This window comes from Talpa occidentalis, unplaced genomic scaffold (genome assembly GCF_014898055.3).
Source record: "Talpa occidentalis isolate TD23 unplaced genomic scaffold, MPIMG_talOcc4v2.1 talOcc4.14, whole genome shotgun sequence".
NCBI classification, from domain to species: Eukaryota; Metazoa; Chordata; class Mammalia; order Eulipotyphla; family Talpidae; genus Talpa; species Talpa occidentalis.
The window spans coordinates 36,838,761-36,857,288 of record NW_023601433.1 but is presented as its reverse complement, the minus strand read 5'-3'; the positions used below and the strand labels follow the sequence as shown (position 1 = coordinate 36,857,288).

The 18,528-nt window shown below is 37.4% G+C and overlaps 1 pseudogene; it reads right to left on the bottom strand.

Annotated features, from left to right (window-relative positions):
* Positions 1-14,660: 14,660 nt before the first annotated feature.
* LOC119244129 (epidermal growth factor receptor substrate 15-like 1) lies at positions 14,661-17,363 on the bottom strand (annotated as a pseudogene).
* Positions 17,364-18,528: the final 1,165 nt, after the last annotated feature.

Here is an 18,528-nt window from a genome sequence, read left to right as displayed (position 1 = left end):
TATAAATAATAAATTCTAAAACAATGAACAAATCTATACCTGAAACCTTGGTTTGCACCACTAATAGGTGATAGCTAGTAAATGAAATTCAATAAAGAATCACTAAATAAAAAGATTAGAATAAAATTTGTTACTAATGAGCATTGGTGTGTGACTAATGATTCCTTATAAAATAGCATTTACTTATTTTTTGTATGTCCAGTCACAATGAAGAAAATGTTAAGGCTTAATCACAGTTGGAATTAGAAAAGAAATTTGATCTTTTTTAATCATTAATTTATTATTTATTAACAGATTAATTTATTAGCCAAAAATTAGTTTCTAAAGAACTACTAATTTTTTAATTTAAATTTTATTTTTATATTCCCCATACAATTACAACCCCCTTATTTTGACCCCAAGCCCTCCTTTCCCCACCCCCACCCCCAAATGCAGATCAAAACTACAATGAGATACTATCTCACACCAGTGAGAATGGCACATATTAAAAAAACTAGCAACAACAAATGTTGGTGAGGTTGTGGAGAAAAAGGAACTCTCCTGCAATGTTGGTGGGAGTGCAAACTGGCCCAACCACTATGGAGAGCTGTGTGGAGATTTTCTGGACCTACTAAACATAGAGCTTCCATATGATCCAGCAATTCCACTCCTAGGTATTTATTTACCCAAAGGACGCAGAAACATCAATTCCAAAGAGCACCTGCACCCCTATGTTTATAGCAGCACTATTTACAATAGCTAAGCTTTGGAAACAACACAAATGCCCAAAAATAGATGACTGGATCAAGAAGATGTGGTACATATACACAATGGAATATTACTCAGCATTCAAAAAAGATAAACACATGCAATTTGTAGCAACATGGATGGAGTTGGAAGGGATCATGCTCAGTGAAATAAGCCAAAAAGAAAAAGAAAAATACCAGATGGTCTCACTCATAGCAGGAATCTAGAAAACTTAAATAAGGGAATAGGAAAAAGAATAACTATAAGAAAGAAAATACCAAAATCAAAAATTTGATCTTTTTAAGATCTCTTTCTTACAATGGATCGCAAAATCTGGAAGACAAATATTTGTACATTATTTCCACTAAATTCCGGGGCTCCCTTTCTGAGTGTACAATATATTCAAGTTGATTCAGTAATTCCTGATTATAGTTATCTAAGCATTCAGTAAAAGCATAATTGAATTCTCAAAGCCTGGGTTAATAAAGGGGCAATTAAAATTAACTGATAGATATTCTTGGGTGACCCATTAATTTTGGGCCTGCAATTGTCATTTCTTCTATTAGTTCCCAAGACAGTAGCTTTCCCCTTTACCTTTCTTGGTGGGAATAGAAGTAGGTCTTAGGAAACTAGGGAATTATACTTTTCTCCCACCCAATATAATCAGTCTTCAAAGGAAATTCCTTTATTTGCGGTCATTTTATGCTGGCCACATTAAACATTTTTAAAAACATTATTTAAGGGACTTGATATCCCTAGTCCTAGTTTTAGTAAACCAAAGACTATGTTTAATATCTTTAGTGGGTTCGAAACATTTTCTAAAACATATAGTCAACTCAATTTTTAAAATAGGAAACCTATATTAGGAAACATAAAAGTCCTTCAAAATTGCTAGGATTAGGTTTCTAGTAACCTTTGTGATGAAATTAGTGATTAAATAATTAAACATTTCATGAGAAATACAGAGTTCATACTTATGCATGCAAATTTTAAAACTTATAAAAATGTATGTTTACAAAATAAAGCTTACATGTAGCGACCCAGTTTTCCCAGCACCATTTATTGAACAAACTTTCTTTGCTCCAATGCATAGTCTTTGCTCTTTGTCAAAGATTAGTTGACCATAAATCTGTGGGTTTATTTCTGGATTTTCTATTCGATTCCATTGGTCTGTATGTCTGTTCTTGTTCCAATACCATGTAGTTTTGATGATTATGGCTTTGTAGTATAGTTTGAAGTCTGGGAGTCTGATGCCTCCATTCCCTTCTTTTTTTTTCAGGAGAGCTTTGGCTATTCGGGGTTTTTGTGATTCCATATGAAAGTTCATCAATAATTTTTCTATTTCTTTGAAGAATGACATTGAAATTTTGATTGGAATAGGCATTGAATCTGTATATTGCTTTTGGAAGGATGGCCATTTTAATAATGTTTATTCTTCCAATCCATGAGCAGGGGATGTCTCTCCATTCTGTTGTGTGGTCTTCTTCTATTTCTTTTAACAGTGTTTTATAGTTTTCCTTGTATAGGTCCTTTACCTCTTTTGTTAGATTTATTCCCAAATATTTGATTTTTTTTTGTTCAATAACAAGGGATGGTCTTTTCGTTTCTTTCTTCTTCAGATTTATTGTTTGTGTATAGGAAGGCTACTGACTTTTGCGTGTTGATTTTGTATCCTGCCACTTTACTGAACTGATTGATGAGTTGAATTAGCTTTTTCTGTGGAGTTTTTGGGGTTTCTCTATGTATAATATCCATATCGTCTGCAAATAGTGATAGTTTGACTTCTTCTTTTCCTATTTGGATTCCTTGGATGTCTTTCTCTTGTCTTATTGCCCTGGCTAGGACTTCCAGTATTATATTGAAAAGCAATGGTGAGAGTGGACATCCTTGTCTTGTTCCAGATCTTAATGGAATTGCTTTCAGCTTTTCACCATTGAGAATGATACTGGCTGTTGGCTTGTCATAGATGGCCTTTATGATGTTGAGGTATGTTCCTTGGAACATTTTTGCACCCAACACTAATGATAAAGGACTGATCACAAAAATCTGCACAGAGCTGATGAGACTCAACAACACAAAGAAAATAATCCAGTCAAAAATGGGCAGAAGAGCTTAAAAGAAAACTTCTCTGAAGAGGAAATGCAAATGGCCAACAGACATATGAAAAAATGTTCAACATCACTTGTCATCAGGGAAATGCAAATCAAAACTACCATGAGATACCATCTTACACCAGTGAGAATGGCACATATTAAAAAAACTAGCAACAACAAATGTTGGCGAGGGTGTGGAGAAAAAGGAACTCTTCTGCACTGTTGGTGGGAGTGCAAACTGGTCCAACCACTGTGGAAAGCTGTGTGGAGATTTCTGGACCTACTAAACATAGAGCTTCCATATGACCCAGCAATTCCACTCCTAGGTATTTACCCAAAGGACACAGAAACATCCATTCCAAAGAACACCTGCACCCCTATGTTTATAGCAGCACTGTTTACAATAGCTAAGCTTTGGAAACAACCCAAATGCCCAAAAATAGATGACTGGATCAAGAAGATGTGGTACATATATACCATGGAATATTACTCAGCATTCAAAAAAGATAAACACATGCAATTTGCTGCAACATGGATGGCGCTGGAAGGGATCATGCTCAGCGAAATAAGCCAAAAAGAAAAGAAAAATACCGATGGTCTCACTCATAGCAGGAATCTAGAAAACTTAAATAATGGACCAGGAAAATGAAAAACTATAAGAAAGTGAAATCAAAATCAAACAAAAAACTATGAACCAGAGACACTTTTAGGGGGGCGGGGGCGGGAGGGGAGGGATTGGGGTCAGAATGGGGGGCGGCAATTGTATGGGGAATATAACAATAAAATTTATAAAAAAAAAAAAAAAAAAAAAAAAAAAAAAAAAAGAAACTTTGACCATTGTAATGGGGAATAAACAAAAATGAAAATGCATACATTGTGCAAAAATGAAAAATGATGTAAGAATTATAAAAACATTAAAAAAAAAAAAAAAAAAAAAAAAATAAAGCTTACAGAATAAAAATGACTATGAACACATTTTAAGCACTTACCAATAATGCAAACAATTAATTTTTAATTTATAAAAAACTTACTAGAATCTTGGTATACTCCTAAGTCCTGTTTTCAGTATATTTGACTTGTAAATGTTTTGATGAAAGATAATATACATATCAAGAAATATTATTTTCTGACTGTGCCTGCAATCAAATATTCAATGCATTTTTTATTTTCTTTTTCAATTCAGATTTCTAATTTTGACTTTCTGATTCTGCTGTACTACAAGAAAAGAATAATTTGTACAACTATAAGGGAAAAACATCGGGGGATATTTGTTCAATCTATTCATGGGATTGCTATATTAAAAATAATTTTTTTAGCAAGTTATCTTATTATAACTTGCTAAAGGTAACTTCATGCTGAAGTCATAATTTTCCTTAAATAGAAGGAAATTTCCATATATTTCCATAAATAGAAAGAGGCAGGTCTAAGGCCTTGATAACACTTTCATCTTATAGCTGTTCTAAGACAACACTATGAAAGCTTTTATTTTTCAATTGTCACTTCCAGGTCATTTTTTTTTTCTCTTTTAAAATTAGTGCCAATTGTAATAACTCATAATTTTCAAAGACAATGAAAACATTTATTGAGCATTTACTATGCATCAGATACTTTCTTAAATAGTTTGTAAGCATTAGATTACTTAACACCCTCACTAAAATTTACGTGGCTCTTATTATTCAGTTGAAGAAACTGAGGTTGAGACATTATAGTAACTGTCCAGATCACAGACCTAGAAAGTGGCAGAGCAGTTTTCCATAACTGAATGTATGCACATCATTATATTTTCTAAAGTTATAGATTGATATTATTATAAAATCCTCAGATGTTTTCACTGCCACTATAAATGTAGACAAATATAATTCTTTCTCCTTATTTAGTATGCAATATGCAAAATGGAACACTAGATGGCAACAAATGTCAAGGAACCATAAAAACAAAGTAACCATTTCATAGCCCCTAAATAGTTGATTTTAAAATTTAAATTCATGTGCCAACTTACTTTTCATGCTCAGAAGAAAATAAAGCTAATGTTTCATTGTATCTTGGAAATAAAAACTACCAGCCCTACAAAACTACTGGATTAGACTATAATTTACAGTAGATTTCATGCTATGATTCCTTTCATGCTTTCTAGCATTGCTCCTATACGTTTCTCTCCTGTCTTCATTAAGCACCAATACATGTTAAATGGAGGGCCTAGGAATGTGGTTAGTCACAGGACCAATGCAATTTCCTTATAAAGCTTGCAGAGAAGTGGGAAAGTAGATATTAGACATTTTCATAAATGACTACAATGTGCTCATAAGTGAATTGAAAGCTATCAGGGTAGACAATTGTTTCAAAAGGTCTTTCAGTGAAATTACGGTGGTAAGTTAGTAAATTTAAGTGAAAGATGATTTATTGAAGGCTGTTTTTGCTGTTCATTAAATAAAATAACAGCTATAGATAGGGCTAGGGAGAAAAATAGTAGAGAAGACAAAAGTTACAAGAAAGGTGGGATGATAAATTGCTCAAGATCCCTGAAGCCCCTGTAGTAGGGGATATAAGGAACTTAGAGAAAAAGACTCATCTTGGGAAGACATCAAGATAAGCAAGAAAAAGTGAGTAGAAGACAGATATAAGCCAAAAGAAAGAGTTAAGGAGATGCTTGTCAGCTGCTTACCATCACAGAAGAATATATCATCTATTGGGAGTGAGGTGTTAAGATTGGAACTGATTAATGAAGTATATAACTATGCAGAGAAAAGAACTGTTGGACAGAACTATCAGTGTGCAAAGGAAATACCTCAGGCTGGCAAATAATGAAACAAGTTATCAGACAGACTGACAAAGACAAAAGCCAAAAAGAAGTTTAATGATAACATGTGTATCTCCTGTAAACATGGGAGAGACCCAGCATGCCTAACTCATTCACATAGCTTTAGATACCATCTTAAATAGTTGAGCTAAGAAAGGAGAAGTTGGAGACCATATAGAAGGGGTGGAGGGGGAAGGGGCTTAGTGGAGTTGGAGGAAAAGGGAAGATCAATTAGGGAATTTATAAGAAAAGCAAGCAAGCAAAAGGCATGCAGATTAAATTCTGCTTTCTCTCTGGACAAAAGATAAAATTAGGTCTTCTCGAGGGAGAGACCCTTATGCTGAGAAGTTTATATCCAAAGCAACCCACAGCCTCTCCCTGAAATCAAGCTTATGTCAAAAAGTTCTATTTGGGGGTTGTAGATTTTTGCTTATACTGAAGGTGACCAGTATTACTCTCCTGTGGAATTTGTTCAATGGTTTTCTTTTTCTTTTGTAATTCATTTATTTTTAACTAAGGTAGTATTGTGGTATCCCCACCAGGTATTACCACTGTAGTGCACCCACCATAAATCACCCATATTTCACTGCACCACACACTGTGCTTCCTTCCCTTTTTGTTCTTACCTCTCCCCTAGCCCTTCCTTCCCTCAGTGACTTTCTTAAATGGCTTTCAGCAATGACTAAAGGTTGCAAAGTAAGATAGAGAAAAATAATGTGTGGTTGGGTTTAACCTTCACTGAATGTTGACAAAGAATGTAACCTGGAAAGGTAAGAATAAAGGAATTATAAAGTATTACTGAGAAAAGATTGCAATTCCCTTAGTAGATATTCAGTGAATACTTACTATGTAGAAATAAGCAATAATAAAACAATTTGCTAAATGCCATAATGAGGAGTGAGGTCAATCCATTCCTCAAGGGCGATTTGGTAATGTCTGTAGACATCTTTGGTTGTTGGAACTTGGGGGAGGGAGGTATGCTATTGGAATCCAGTATGTAAAGGCCAGAAATGCTGCCTAACATCATCCAATGTTCAGAACAATCTCAAAACAAAGAAGTGTATAGCCCAAAATGTCAGTGCTGCAAAGTTGAGAAACTCTTCTATAAAGGCATAAAAAGTACAACAATTCTACACATGGAAGATCAGAAAATTTCTGGAGAAGGGATCATGTAAAGCTAGGACATGAAGGATGGGAAATGTATCCAGACAACAGAGTGAGTAAGAGTTTGTATGGCAGGCACAAAGACTGATGACAAAAGCATAGCATAAGCAAGGAGATTAATAACCACTACCACAGCCACCATTTATGAAGGAAACATTTCATATTAATTTCTATAGGATAACTAATATACACTTTATTTTTTTTCTTGTATGGCATTTATTAGAATGGCATTTGTTTAGCATACATAACTTAAATATATATCATGCAGTTGCATAATCAATATTTACTTTTTAAAATTTTTAATTTTTTAATTTTATACATTTTTACATCATTTTCCACTTTTGCACAATGTATGCATTTTCACCTTGGTTATAGTCCCCATACAATTTTCACCCCCCCTTGTTTTGATCCTATTCCCTCCCCCCCACCACCCACGTAGTGTTTCTCTGGTTTATAGTTGCTTGTTGATTTTGATTTTTAGTTTATTATAATTAGTCTTTTTCCTGGTCCCTTATTTAGATTTTCTAAATTCCTGCTATGTCTAGTTCTTTAATCCATTTTGAGTTGGTTTTTGTGCATGATGTGAGGTAGTAGTCAAGCTTCAAACTTTTGCATGTAGTAACCCAGTTTTCCCAGCACCATTTATTGAACAAACTTTCTTTGCTCCGTTGCATAGTCTTTGCTCCTTTGTCAAAGATTAGTTGACTGTAAATCTGTGTGTTTATTTCTGGATTTTCTATTCAGTTCCATTGATCCGTGTGTCTGTTCTTGTTCCAATACCATGCAGTTTTGATTACTATGGCTTTGTAGTATAGTTTGAAGTCTGGAAGTGTGATAACCTCCATTCCCTTCTTTTTTTATTTTTAGGAGAGCTCTGGCTATTTGGGGTTTTTGGTGGCTCCATATGAACTTCATTGACATTTGTTCTATTTCTTTGAAGAACGTCATTGAAAATTTTATTGGAATAGCATTGAACCTGTAAATTGCATTTGGCAGGATGGCCATTTTGATAATGTTAATTCTTCCAATCCATGAGCAGGGGATGCCTTTCCATTTCTTTTTGTCTTCTTCTATTTCTTTTAACAGTGTTTTAGAGTTTTCTTTGTATAAGTCCTTTACCTCTTTTGTTAGGTTTATTCCCAAGTATTAGATTTGGGTTTTTTGTTTCAGTAATAAAAGGGATGGTTTTCTTGATGATTTCTTCTTCAGATTTATTATTTGTGTATAGGAAGGCTACTGATGTCTGTTTTCAGAGATGATAATACTTGTCTGATATATTTTGGTGCTCCTTCATTTGGTGATTATAAGTTAATGAGTGTTATGTCTTCATGATGTATCATCCCCTTGATCATAACGGAGTGACCATCTGGGTCTCTTTTTACCTTTTTTGAGTTTGAAATCTGTTTTATCTGATATAAGTATAGCTATTCCTGCCCTTCTTTTTTGGTCCATTTGCTTGTAGGATTGTTTTCCATCCTTTTACTTTCAGCCTATTTTTATCTTTTGTAGTTAAATGTGTTTCCTGGAGACAGCAAAAGGTTGGGTTTTGTTTCTTAATCCAGCCTGTGACTCTGTGTTTTTTTATTGAAGTGTTTAGTCCATTTACATTTAGAGTAAATATTGATATGTTAGCGTCTGTATTGGCCATTTTGTTTGTCTTTTCTCTGGGATAACTAATATATACTTTAAAAAGTAGTCTTTAGGAACAATTCTATGAATCAGATATTATTTCCATTTCACAGATGAGGAGAAACTGAAGTACAGAGAAGTAAATAACTTACCCTAGCATACACAAGGCAAGTAATACTGAAAGCTGAATCTATGGCTACTAACTTTAGTTAAGCCCATGTCCAAACTCTAAAATTCACTGCCTTGCCAAGTCAGTGTTTGAGGACAGGGTATAAAAGGAGAGTACTAAAGACTGACACAGAAGGGGTAAAGGAAGAATAATCTGAAAGACTGTATCAACATGTGAAGGAATTTGAGATTATACTGAAGGTAATGGGAAAATCACAGAAGGATTTTAAATTGCAAAGTCACATGATCAATCTACTTTTAAAAAATCAGTACTGATGTAAATATATATAAATAAAGTATATAAAAATTGAAAGAAGTCATTTCTGATTGCAGTGTGAGGAATAGAGTGAGGGAAGGGGGAATCAAAGCATTGTAATTCACAACCAAGAGAGGCCTAAATAAGAAAGCTAACAATGGGGAAAGAATTTAAGAAAAGTTAAGAAATGAAGTGATTAGTTGGAAATTAAGCACAAAGGAAAGGACATGGACAACCGGGTTTCTGGTCAGGGAGTATTAGTGCTAGAGGAACAGTAAGGAGCAAATCCCTAGCCAGTGATGTTCTGAACAGACTCCACCCTCATCTCCATGCCAACAAAATATCCTGGGATTACAATTCCCAGTTTGCTATGAGCTTGACTTCCTGAATTGAGGCCTGCTGGGAACTAGGGTGGAGTTAAGCAACCATGCTTGTTTTAAAACTGAACAAGTGTGCTCCTTCTCTTATTTCCTGCCTTGACTTGTAACCTGGTGTTTCAGTTCACAGTCAATTAAACTCTTAATTTCTCTCTCTCTCTCCCCACCCCTTCACTCTCCCCTTGTAAATAAAACTTTATTTCTCTCTGTGAGTCTGCCTTCAGGTCTGCCTTCAGGTGTTCAGGCCCTAGCTCATAAGCTTGGGGTTGAGAACTCTCATCCAGGTCACCCCCACTTCCTCTGGAGTTGCCCTGTAACATTAGGGGACAAAGGGACCATTCAGTGAGTAGAAAACACAGAGTTTTGGAGGAGTAAACTTAATTGTAAAATTCATATTTAAATGGAAAGTGAAGAAAACCTGTCTGGTTACAAAAGATAGAGAGATATGAGAGAAAGCTGAAAAACTAGTCTGGAAAGAGAATACTGGGTATATTTAACTAGGTGATGGAAGAAAAATTTCTAGTCAGAGAAAGCAGTTCCAGAGTCTGAGATCTAGATGCTTCAGGTCATGTGAGAGTTACATAAGGCAGAGTAAGGGCCAAAAGATTAGAATTACAGTAGTCAAAATGTTGCATATATATTTTCAAAAGGATGTTGAAAATGTAACAGTGTAATTAAGCTCCATAAAAAAGTAAGTTTCCATGTTTCCTGCCACACCTAATAAAGGTGGAGCTGAGCAGGGAGAAGCTGAAGAGAACTGGGAAGAGACCTGGAAGAAATATGGAGGATTCATGGGAATCAGAAATATGTGAGGAAAAAGGGTACATTTGCTTCTCAGCTTTGGACTTGCACCAGGGAATGGGGGAACATGGAAAGAGACACATAAGAGACAATTGGAAGAGACTTAGGTGGGGAAGCTGGCAAAGGAGCCATTACTTACACTTGTACTGATTTTTCTTTTTCTGTGGATTCCCTGCCAGAAGGTGTGTTAAACTTGAGGAAGGCTTTTGGACTTCAGTGGCATGCTTTGGACCAACCCTGTTTGGCTGGACATTAACCCATGAGGGAATGGATAATTTTGGGTGTTTTATTGGAAAACTATTATCTTTCTTCACTTCTCTCTCTGCACACTATCTTATTAAAGTTCTTTCACACTAAGCATATGATTTGTCTTTATGCAGGGGATGGCAGAACCTCCTTAAAGTATGCAGGCTTCTGTCAAGGGGTGCCCCTCAGTCTGCATACTAATAAAACTTTAAGGCTGGTGAAAGAAGATAAGGTGGAGGATACTAAGAACTGAATGTTTGTGCCCCTCCAAAATTCATATTTTGAAACCTAACCTCCAATGTGATGGTATTTGAAGGTGGGTGATTACAGCTATAGTTTCAAAATCCTTGTTATTATATGCAACACATTGGTGTGTGGTACCCTCATGATCAGAATTAGTACCTGCATGAAAGAGGCCCCTGAGAGCTCCCTTGCCTTCTGTCATGTGGGGCACTGAGAGATAGCTGTTTATGAACCAGAAAGTGAGCTCTCATAAGACAACTAATCTGCCAGGGCCTTGATCTCAGTCTTTTCAGCATGAACCGTAAGGAACAAATATTTGTTGTTTACCCAGTCTATATTTTTGTTATAGCAGCCTGAATGGAGAAGATAAAGGGGAAAATGTTCAGATGCTAATGCTCTTAAAAAGCATCAACAACCCCACAACTGTTTTATAAACTAACATAATAAAACAGATGACTTTTGGGCCTCCCTGTTGGCGCAGGCAGTGGAGCGCAGAGCTGTGGAGCTGTCCATAGCCTATGCAGTGCCAGTTCGATCCCCACCGGCTGTGGAGCAACCCACATGGCGTGGCAGACCTCTCCTGTCTCTCCCACTGCTCCCCTCAGCAGTGTATTTTGGTCAGTCTACCTGTTCTGTTCCCCACTCTGTCTCTGGTGAATACTCTCACCCTCCCGCACATCTGGCTTGTAACCCCGGTTCTTGTATAAATAAATAAATCTTTAAAAAAAAGACTTTTTTAAAAAAAAAAGTCTTATAAAAAAAGTGTTTAATAGTATTCTCTAGATTGTTTATATTAAGATTAGGATGAGGAGAGACTAGATTTCAAAAAGTATTAGTAACTGACAGTAAATGTGAAGTTAAAAATTAAAAGCAAAGGCTGAAAATGACAGTAAGGACTAAAGTGAATGCTGATTACCCCATCCTGGCTAGATAAGATGGAATCAGTACAAAGGTATTCACTGGAGGTTTTGAGGGTCATGATATCATCAATGGACAGCTATAGCTGAGTACAAATGAAAAAAAATAGAAGTGTTTGAGGAAACAATATTTAAGCAGATTTGGTCAGGACTGAGAGTAAGTTTTAGAAGTCAAGGGACATTAGCAATAATGTTAAGACAATGTTAAGACAATGACTAAGAAAAGACCTAAGATAGAATTGAATAGCCCAATGTTGTAACAAAACACTGACACTGCTATATGGCTTGGGTCAATGTTAAACAAAAGAACTTTTTGTTATGGTGGAAATATTCTATATCTCTACTGTCCAATACAATAATCACTAGCTAAATGTGGTTATTAAGCACTTGAAATGTGGGTAGTGTGTCTAAGGAAAATACAAATAACTTAATGGATTATAGTGTGACCCCTACATAAGGCAATGAATCACAAAAGTAACCTATTATTTAAAAGGCCTAGAATACCATCTGAATCACTACATGTTAACTATTAATGTCACCACAATTAAGTATGGCTGATTTGCCAGTATCATTCTCAATGGTGAAAAGCTGAAAGCAATTCCATTAAGATCTGGAACAAGACAAGGATGTCCACTCTCACCACTGCTTTTCAATATAATACTGGAAGTCCTAGCCAGAGCAATAAGACAAGAGAAAGACATCCAAGGAATCCAAATAGGAAAAGAAGAAGTCAAACTATCACTATTTGCAGATGATATGATAATATACATAGAGAACCCCAAAATCTCCACAGAAAAACTAATTCAACTCATCAATCAATTCAGTAAAGTGGCAGGATACAAAATCAACACGCAAAAGTCAGTAGCCTTCCTATACACAAACAACAAATCTGAAGAAGAAGAAATCAAAAAAACCATGCCTTTTATTATCGAAACAAAAAAAATCAAATATTTGGGAATAAATCTAACAAAAGAGGTAAAGGACCTATACAAAGAAAACTATAACACACTGTTAAAAGAAATAGAAGAAGACACAAAGAAATGGAAAGACATCCCCTGCTCATGGATTGGAAGAATAAACATTATTAAAATGGCCATCCTACCAAAAGCAATATACAGATTCAATGCTATTCCAATCAAAATTTCAATGGCATTCTTCAAAGAAATAGAACAATTATTGATGAAATTCATATGGAATCACCAAAAACCCCGAATAGCCAAAGCTCTACTGAAAAAAAAGAAGGAAATGGAGGCATCACACTCCCAGACTTCAAACTCTACTACAAAGCCATAATCATCAAAACTGCATGGTATTGGAACAAGAACAGACATACAGACCAATGGAATCGAATAGAAAATCCAGAAATAAACCCACAGATTTATGGTCAACTAATCTTTGACAAAGGAGCAAAGACTATGCATTGGAGCAAAGAAAGTTTGTTCAATAAATGGTGCTGGGAAAACTGGGTCGCTACATGCAAAAGAATGAAGCTTGACCACTACCTCACACCATACACAAAAATCAACTCAAAATGGATTAAAGAACTAGACATAAGACCTGAAACCATAAAATACATAGAAGGAAATATAGGCGAAACACTACGGGATTTGCACATCAAAGACATCTTTACAGACACATCACCCAAAGCAGTGATAGTGAAGGCAAAGATAAACAGCTGGGACTACATCAAATTAAAGAGCTTCTGCACAGCAAAAGAGACAATAACAAAAACAAAGAGAAACCCCACCAACTGGGAGAACATTTTTGCACCCAACACTAATGATAAAGGACTGATCACAAAAATCTGCAAAGAGCTGATGAGACTCAACAAAAACAAAGAAAATAATCCAGTCAAAAAATGGGCAGAAGAGCTAAAAAGAAACTTCTATGAAGAGGAAATGCAAATGGCCAACAGGCATATGAAAAAATGTTCAACATCACTTGTAATCAGGGAAATGCAAATCAAAACTACCATGAGATACCATCTCACACCAGTGAGAATGGCACATATTAAAAAAACTAGCAACAACAAATGTTGGCGAGGGTGTGGAGAAAAAGGTACTCTTCTGCACTGTTGGTGGGAGTGCAAACTGGTCCAACCACTATGGAGAGCTGTGTGGAGATTTCTGGACCTACTAAACATAGAGCTTCCATATGATCCAGCAATTCCACTCCTAGGTATTTACCCAAAGGACACAGAAACATCAATTCCAAAGAACACCTGCACCCCTATGTTTATAGCAGCACTGTTTACAATAGCTAAGCTTTGGAAACAACCCAAATGCCCAAAAATAGATGACTGGATCAAGAAGATGTGGTACATATATACCATGGAATATTACTCAGCATTCAAAAAAGATAAACACATGCAATTTGCAGCAACATGGATGGCGCTGGAAGGGATCATGCTCAGTGAAATAAGCCAAAAAGAAAAGAAAAATACCGGATGGTCTCACTCATAGCAGGAATCTAGAAAACTTAAATAAGGGACCAGGAAAATGAATATAAGAAAGTGAAAATCAAAATCAACAAAAAACTATGAACCAGAGACACTTTTTGGGGTTGGGGGCGGGAAGGGAAGGATTGGGGTCAGAATTGGGCTTTTGCAATTGTATGGGGGAATATAAAAATAAAATTTATTATTTAAAAAAAAAAGTATGGCTGATTTGTCATTAATATGTTAAATAAACATGTTAAGAAGGGACTACAATAGATACAGAATCATAACTAAAGATGCTACTAAATACAAAATTATTATTATCTATGGCATATTTGGGTAGTCTCAAAATTTCCCATCTATAGAGAAAACTATGGATTTTTTAAGGGGTATCTAAACCATTTTATTTTATTTCATTTTATTAAGAAATGGTTTTTCTTACAGAAAGCAGCAATATAGAATAACAAAGGTACCAGGAGACAGAAGCTAGGGAGGGGCAACACCAAAGAAGCTGGAAGTGGAGGCGGGGTATAAGGAGTGGCAAGCAGAGGGGGACTCAACTTACAGAAGTGAAGTCTGCAAAGCCCAAGAAAGATGCTTTAGAAAGTTTAGCTGAAGAGGATGGAGCAAATGGATCTTTTTCACTAATGGGGGTCCCAGAGCCCCTTGTTATTTTGTAATGTGTCACTCCTGTCAGTCCCACATGGCTGGAACGGAGGGAGGTATCAGAGGAGGTGGTGGAGGCTCAGCAAAGTCTGAGGAACCAAGCAGGCTCCGCTGGGCAGTTTTACTTTTAAAGGTATATTTCATAATTCTACCTCTCCAAAGAAGGAGATGAAAGGGCCAGAACTTGGGGGCTTTGAAGGTAATGATGGGGTTTTTCTGTGAAAGGGTCTGAGGTGAATGGGTCATTCTTTGCCTTTCTCAAAGTCATGGAGGCAGAACCTCGAAAGAGTCTCTTTGAAAGGGTCCCCTCCAAATGGATCTGTTGAAGTCATCTGTGTTCTGCAATGGGGTCACTCTGGAACAGGTCACCTTTAAAAGGATCGGCTCCTTTACATGAGTTGGATTTGAAGGTATCTTTAGCTTGGAAAGGATCTAAATGCAATTCTTGTGTGTTGTTGCTAAATAATGTCTTATTTTTGAAAGAATGGATTACAGCTCCCATACTGACCCTGTCTGTCAGGGAGTTGGCCTTGCTCAGGTCAGATTGGTTGGTCAGGCTGGTGCCTTGGGTATCAAGCACCTGGGAGAACTGCTTTTGGGCTTTCTAGTGTGTGTTTTGCAGCTGGGAGAGCTTGTTTCTTGCCTGGTTGATTTTGTCCTGCGTGAATTTGAAGAACTTGATGATAGTTTCCAACTGGACCTCCCCAACCTGGAAGCTCTGCTCCAGCTGTGTTAATTCAATTCTGCACCATATTTAGCTTTGATTTGGTTGTCAGATCAAATTCCTGGAGCTTGAGGTTGGATTCCTGGGTCTTGATCTGGGTCTTCAATGAGGATATCTTCTGGGTCTGGTCCTGGCATTTCTGCCTGGTGTCGCTCAGCAAATAATGGAGCTTGGCTTTCTACTGGTTCATTTCATCCAGGTGGTCCTGATTCTGAACTTGCAGCTTTTGCGACTGCTTGTTTCCTTGTCTAGACAGTTTTATTATTTCTGGATGTCATTAGCTTTCTTACTGATGACCTCTTCTTTCTCTCTAACATCTTATTCCAGTATTTCTCTCTGTAACCAGGCAACCTCCTGACTTAAGTCACACCACTGACCACCCCTGAGCCAGGATTACTGGAGCTTTCTTATATGGGTACACCTCTCTCTGAGTGTGGGACCAAGTTCTGTGATAGGAGTTGAAGGGGGGGGGGGGTCAGTGTTCTACTGACCTGCTGAATGAAATACATAGCTAATATAAACTCATCTTTGCTTAATCTCCCCATTTGCTGGTACCAGCCAGGGCCAATAAATGTGCTGGAAGGTTCTGGGTTAGGCCAGCATGCATGATCTCTTTCACCCCCTGGCCACTCATGTTTCTGTCTAGGTCCAGCTTAGTCTTCAGGAACAGCTTGTCAAACCACATATTGTCTGCCACTGACTGTTCACTGTGGGCTATGCTACTTGATGCTGCACTATGGAGACAAGGTTCCAGGCTGCTGGAAAGGCATGGCACACAGGCTGCCTTTCAGTGGTATACTGGCTGACAGTTTAGGCACAGTCTCCAGAGCACTTTGTTCTTTCTCTTGAAGGGGGCATGAGGAATGGAGGCAGAAGGGAGGGTACAGGCTTGGTACACTAAGTGCATCACCTGAGGAATCTTATATTTGTCCAGACACTGCCTATGCTGTCAAGAGGTAGGTTGGTGGGCCTCCCTGGTGATGCAAGTGGTTAAGCACAGCACTGTGAAGCTATTGGCAGTATCTGTAGCACAAGTTTGATGCCCCACTGGCCAGGGAGCTACCCCCATGGTGCAGCAGACCTCTCCTGTTCCGCCTGCTGCGCCCCTCAACAGTGTATTTCAGCCAGTCTGCTTGTTCTGCTCCCCACTCTGTCTCTGGTGAATCCTCTGACCCCCCAACCTCTGGCCTATACCCCAATTCTTGTATGCATAAATAAATAAATCTTTTTTTTAAAAAAAAGAGGCAGGTTGGAGTTCATATGGACTGGCTTGACATTATCTCCAGAGAGCCAACCAGGCTTTCAAAGAGTCCATTGAGCATAGCCAGTTTGCTTCTGTAGACAGCAGTGTGATGATCAAAATGCTGCTAGTTATCATGAAATTTAGGAGGTGGCATATTCAAATTCAGATTGCTCAAGGTAACTTCATGGCCACTCTGCTCACAAGCCACTTGTCTCAAGCAACAGAGAAACCCTGTTTGTCCAAGAACCCTTTATCATCTGGGTTGGCGAAGTCCCATATCTTCCCAAGAATATCTGAGCACCCAGACTTCTTCAGAAAAAACACTGCTGTACTTGTTCTCACTCTGCCCATGTATGCTGGATCTACCTGATATGTAAGGTTTATATAATGAACTTCCAGTGGGAATCTGCCAGACAAGGGGATGAGTGCAGCAGCCATCTTCCAGGGGGAGCACATGGAAGTGATTATGGATATGAAAATATTCACAGCTTCAAAAACTATCAGCAAATAACAAGTTTAAGCACACAAGTCTCAAAATACCTTACCACATTGTACTACATTCTCTGAATAGTGATAAACAGACGTGTTTGAGAAGGAGTAAGAATTCTCCAAATAGCAAATTTGTCTAATTCAGAAAAGTCAACATAACAGATTGGTATTCACTTTGTGTGGAAAGAGTTCAACTGAAAAAAGGAGTTTAGTTACAGAACAACAATCAAAGAAATACTCAGGGGAAAAAAGAGCAATTATGGCATGCTTTTATTTTAATTGTATTAGACTTGCCTTGTTTTTTTCAAAATTGGCTTCTTCAGTCATTTGCACAGCTCGTTTCACCTGCTTATAAGCACTTGCTTCTCTTTGCTGCACATCTGTCATGCTGCTCCTTATGCAAACTAGTACAGACATTAAGTCATCTCTTTCTCTGTCAGTACAAAAAGAACATTCACAACAAGAAATGATCAAACAATTATATATTTTTAAGTCAGGAAGAAAAATGCATTAATACACAGTAGAAGAGTATGAGTCAACATAGCACATATTACAACACACACTATGGAGATCCTCTATCCTCATTTGGTGAGGGGCAGGCAGAAAGGCCATGCACATTCATGGCAAAACTGTATCTGTATGGGATAATAACCTATTGTGGGGAGGACTAGCACATGGAGGGTTGTAGTTTAAAGCCCATAAAACAGAAAATTAGTTTAATATAAAGTGGGGAGGAGGAGGATGTTGGGAAAAAGCAACAAAGTAGAAAAAAACTATACCTCAAAGTAAAAGTAAATGTGTTAAGAAGGGGTTACTGAGGTTTGGTTTATGCTGTTGATTCTCCTCTCAGTAACTTGAACAAATATATCCTTTCCCCTTCTCTTTCAGTTAAATTCTTCACCTACTTAGGAACAGATTTTGTCTTTCCATGGATAGAACTTTCCATGTTGAATTACTCAAATGCCCTGGTAACATACATAATGCTTACAATTTAACAAAGCCCACGGGTCTGATGACTGTCTAAACCAGCTCCTCAGTAATTCTTAGAAGTAGCCTAAACTAAGCTATTTCTTGGGGGACAGAAGTGAACCAGGGCCTCCCTGGTGGCGCAAGAGGTTAAGACGCAACCTATGAAGCTATCTCCAGCCAGTGCAGCACAAGTTTGATCCCTGGCCAGGGAGATACACACATGGTGCTGCAGACCACTCCTGACTCGCCCGCTGCTCCCCTCAGCAGTGTATTTCAGTCAATCTGCCTGTTCTGTTCCCCGCTCTGTCTCTGGTGAATCCTATCACCCACCTCTGGCCTGTAATCCAGTTCCTGTATGAATAAATAAATAAAATCTTTAAAAAAAAAAGAATTGAACCAAATGCCAAAATGTTATAGCATAGCATGTAAGATAGCATGTATCCATGAGATTGGCAATTGAATGGCTGGGGCTTCCATAGTTAGGCAACCAGTGAGGATGGCTATCTGTGGCGATACCCATGCAGCTTTAGCATGGGATGTCAGTCTCTGCTCAGCAAATGCTATCAGGAATAGGACAAAGGGC